Genomic DNA, 5084 nt, shown 5'->3' on the forward strand with positions numbered 1-5084 from the left:
CCCCCCTCAATCACACACTCCCTTCCACCGCCCGTCATGGGCGCACGTTGACGACGCAGTGGGTCGTAAAATGTCCAATTGCGTATCGGTTTGCCCTCACCCCTCTCCCCTTGCCCCTCCCGGCGGTCTGTTTTACTCCCTATCCCATCCCACTCGCACTGAGGGAGAGAGAGAGAATGAGAGAGACGTGGAACGGGACAGGGGAAAGGGGGGGGGGCTCTTTTGCTGCTCGGCAGACTCTCTTTTGCAGCTAAACGACGCATCGAGGACGTAACGACCTCCTGCTTCGCCCCGCCCGCCTCTCCGCCGTGTGCTGCACATTGCACACACTCTCGCTGCACTCTGTGTGTGCTTCTAGTCTATTTCGCGCATGGCTTGGGGTTTTGTCCTTGTGCATGTACTCTAAGCTTTCCATCTCGCAAAAGACAACTCTTTTTTTCCCCTCTTTCGACGCTCCCTTACGTGCGCCGTTTTGGTCATGAATAATTTTTGCACACATCGTCTGGCTTTTACCGGGCGTTACGCTCACGACGACGACACGAGATAATGAAATCGCATGAATACTTTTATTATCGTGGCTATAATTGTGCTGTCGGCGGGCTGGTGGCGCTAAAGTGTCTCTTGGTGTGCCGTCGTGTGTGCTCCGTCGCCGTCAGCTCAACACGACACGAGGCTGCGGCTGAACCTAAAGCCGAAGCTGAAACAAATTATCGCTTATTTATTCCGCCATTAATTTATTCGGGAAAGTTTATTTTCTACTTTTGCCTCCCTCGATATGAAGTCGTCGAAACTCGTACCACCGCCGCTCGGCAGCTCTTTTTCTCCAGTAAGCCTCTCTCCATGCTCGCTCGCGGCGGAAAGCGGAATTGCTTAACCTTTGCTTGTCGGATGCAAATTTTCTGGCGCCCCTTGCCGGGCTCCTCGCCCATTCGGGCCCGCAGTTTAGCGAAACACGGCGAAATACACACTCACACACACACTCACACACATGTATAATACTGCAGAGCGCAGCAACACCACCACCAACATCAACAGAGAACGGCGGAGGTACTTCGCTCTTCGGGATCTTCCTGTGCCGTCGCCCTCCCTTGCGCAGGGTATGGTTCGCACTCAGACCCCGGAATATTTCGTGAGGTTATACTTACTGTACTGCATGCAGCCGCGCGGGCGGGCGGGCGGGCTTGCCCATAGCGTCATCCAGTAAGTGCTCCGTTTCCTCAGATTCATTCGCTCAATGACGGGAGCTCGGCGCCTGCGAGACTCGGGGTAGGCCACCCCGCCGTACACGCATGTACTGCAGGCGAGATGTGGCCTACCTAACAGGCGCTAATAGAGCTTGCACAAGCGAGCGCTGAACTTGACAACTTTCAAACGGCAAATGCCGGGCGTACTTTCTGGGTGCGATACCTATTCCGCCGTCCCGCGCCATGGCGCCGCATGGTCCCTTGCGGGGAAGGCATCGAGGCGACGCGACCACACACGCATATGCAGTAACAGTGTAACTGTTTCGGGGACCTGCGAGCCTCCTCGTGTTGTATATGCCCCCCAGTACCTGTAGGGCTAGGGCCCCAAACACTGTTAATCAGATAACGTATTACTTTAACCTCGCGATGCCATTATGGCCGCCCTCCCCTTTGCGCCCTTCGCCCTTTTGCAGCCGCCCCGGAGCCGGTAATCGGGCGCGCTTAATCCACTTTTAGTCCCCCCTCCCCGCCCCTGCCACCTTCTCCTTGCAGCGCTGCAGACACCTGCGCGCCCCCCGCCCCCGCCCGCGCCTCCAGCCGCGCCGTATATTTCTCATACCCGCCGTTGGGGCGCCCTGCTGAAACTAACTGGCCGCCCTTCCCCCCTTAGCGTCGGGCGATAATTTCCTCTCCGCTTTCCGTCGGTGATATTTCACCACGTTTTCCTGCCGGCTGGCTGCATTTTCCTACCTGGAATAAGGTATAAACACCCGGCCGCCTCGCATGCCGCACTCTTTTCCGCCCGCCGCTCTTGCTGCAGCAACAAGATTGCCTACTACTCACTCTCACAGTAAATGCGGGACGTCGTTCTTCTGCTGGACGGAACGGTGGCGTGTTGGTAGGCGACCAGCACGCCGGCGGACGGGTCGCATCCGGCCCCGGGCAGCACTGCATGCGCAGCAGCAGTGCAACACGAAAGTAGCTGCGCCGCAGCGTTTGTCGTCCTGGCGGGGCCTCCAAGGAGGCAGGGCTGGCGGCAGCGAGCCCCCCGCGTCCTGCACCTGCACCCCTCGACCTGCACTCCGTGACCTGCACCTCGCGCCCTGCACCCAGCGCCCTGCACCCAGCACCCCGCGCCCTGCACCTAGCGCCCTGAACCCCTCGACCTGCACCCCGCGACCTGCACCCCGCGACCTGCACCCCGCGACCTGCACCCCGCGACCTGCACCCCGCGACCCGACCTGCACCCCGCGACCTGCACCCCGCGACCTGCACCCCGCGACCTGCACCCCGCGACCTGCACCCCGCGACCGGCACCCCGCGACCTGCACCCCGCACCCCACGGCCTGCGCCCCGCGTCCTGCTCCCCGCGACCTGCATCCCGCACCCCGCGCCCCGCGCCCCGCGCCCCGCGCCCTGAACCCCGCACCCCGCGCCCTGCGCCCCGCGACCTGCGCCCCGCGACCTGCGCCATACACCCTGCCGCCCTGCTGCCTAAGCGCCACGCCCTACGCCCTGTGCCCTGCACCCCTGCACCGCGGCCGTCGCGCCTGCAACAGGTTCGAAAGGTCGGGCTCGTTTGGCGGCCGCGGCGGCCGGCCTACGGCCCAGGGGTCCGCTGCAGGCCGAGGCACCTGAAATGATTCCGTGTCGCATGTTTGACACGACGCGCCGCCCGCCCCGCCCTGCTCCCCCGCCGCCGGTTGCGCTGCTGGCGCGAATGCCAAAGCCTCGCTAATGGGGAAGGGGAGGGAGAGGGGGGAAGTCCCACTGTGTGTGTGTGTGCAACGACACGCGATACCGAAAAGCAAGCGGTAAGCCCGTGTATCACGTGACATTTTGAACGAGCCAATAAACGGCAAAACGCCTGCTCGCCGTATCACCCCTTGCCAACAAGTGTAGTGCAAACCTACCCCAACAAAAGATGAACGGAAATAAATAAATTTTGTCGGAGCTCTATAAACACTATAATAAAAACGAAAAACTGCGACAAAGAGGCTGGACTTGCGCGTGCGTCCTTGTGGGACGACTCGTCCTGTTTGCGCGCGCTGATTGCGGCAGACCCCGACGGACCCCGACTTCCTTTTCCTTCCTGCCTGCCTCTTTTGAACGCGCTGCTGGCCGCCGCCGGCGGCACAGTGCGGCGCGGCGAGCGTGGCGCTGCGGAGGTGAACAGCTGATCGGCTCGCGGGACAGGTGGAGCAAGGTCGCCGGCTCGGCTCGGCTCGGCTCGGCTCGGCTCGGCTTGACTTAGCTCGCAGAATGAATCCGCATGGTACGGTGATCCGAGATATTCACAGGGAAGAGGGAGGGTGATATTTTCTGCGGATAAAAACGCGCGCGATAGCGAAACGAAATCTTTAAATTTCGGCAATAAAATTCAACCCGCGCTGAGGGGGTTGTTGTCGCCGTCCTCAAAATCTTCGGAGTTTTTGGAGTCCTCGGACGGAGCCCTTGTAGTCCTATGCGTTCTTGAAGTCCTTGGTATCCTTGGAATCCTTGGAGTCCTTGGAGTCCTCGGAATCCGCCGACTCCCAAATACAGTAATCCGTTCCCACACGTGTCTCGTCACGTGACGGCTGCTGCTGCCGGTCCGCGGCGCGGCTGCGCGTCCCCGTCACGGTGCCATGGTTTTTGTTATCGTCCTTGGTCCTATGGCCCTCTCATCGTCGCGCGACCCGCGCCGCCGGCGTTTTGTGCGACGGACTGGAGGACAACGGCCATCTATCTATCTATCTATCTATCTATCTATCTATCTATCTATCTATCTATCTATCGAGCCACGCCACGCGGAATGAAAAACAAACACTCCGTCACTCGGAGTAATAATGCTCTGCCCGTCTGATATCCCTCTTCCATCGACCGGACCGGCGGCCGCGGACGCCGCGGCGTCCTAATTTCATTACAGCGCTCGTCGCCGGACGCCGCGGACGTCCAGCTCGCGGGCCGCGCGCGAAAGGGCCGACGGTGGCAGGCAGGGCGGCGCGCGTATTTATCACAAACATGAAAGCAATGTGCGAGGGCCGCAGTGGGGGTCGACGTCGTGCTGGTGGTGGGGGACGGACGGGACGGGGTTGTTGGGTCGCCATGGTGGTTATTACTATGCAGCGCCCCCCATTCCTCTCTCTCTCTCTGAGCCGCGGCGGGGCGGGTAGAACTCCTGGACAAGAATGAAATATAAATCCAGCAGCCCTAGCAGCAGCAAGCGGAGCGGCCCCCCGCGCTGGCTGTCCCGTATAAACCAAAGCCCACCACCACCACCGGACTCGGCCCTGAGACGCCGAAGGGTGAGGACGTCTGGAGTGCACCGCACGCCCCTGCGTCTGGCGGGGAACGAGCCCTCGGGCCCCGCCAGACGCGCGCGGAGGCGGTGAATCTGCTCCGCTCCGCACCGACCGAGACGGGGCCGAGCCAGCCCAGCTACAGTGTATCTATTCGTGTGTCAAAGTGCAGTGATCAGTGCAGTGCAGTGCAATAATGTGAAGGGTGAGTGTCGTGCAATGCTGTGGTGGTGGCCTGTTTTGTCATGTAAGTTAAGGCGCGCAGAGTGTACGGAGGACGGGACAAAGGCAAGCTCAGCGCGCCGGGGAGAGCTCCCCGGGAGAGCCCCCCCTCCCCCCCCTCCTCTGCCCCTGACCTGGCCGGTGTTGGGCTCCGGGCACGAGGCGGCCCGGCGGGGGCGGGGGAGGGAGTGACCGCGGCCGCGTGGCCGCGGACCCTGCGACATCGGACGCTGCAAGAGGAGCACTCTGGAAGTAACAGCGGAATACCTGGTCCGTAGAGTTCTAACTAACAGGGCTGATATGTGTGCACCAGGGCGGGTTGCGGGTGTATTAATTGCAGCCTCTCACGTCATTGTCCTGATAGTATGTGTGCAAGTGTAAGTGCGGCCGGTGGGCC

Source organism: Frankliniella occidentalis, unplaced genomic scaffold (assembly GCF_000697945.3).
Source record: "Frankliniella occidentalis isolate FOCC.00 unplaced genomic scaffold, Focc_3.1 Scaffold548, whole genome shotgun sequence".
Classification (NCBI taxonomy): Eukaryota; Metazoa; Arthropoda; class Insecta; order Thysanoptera; family Thripidae; genus Frankliniella; species Frankliniella occidentalis.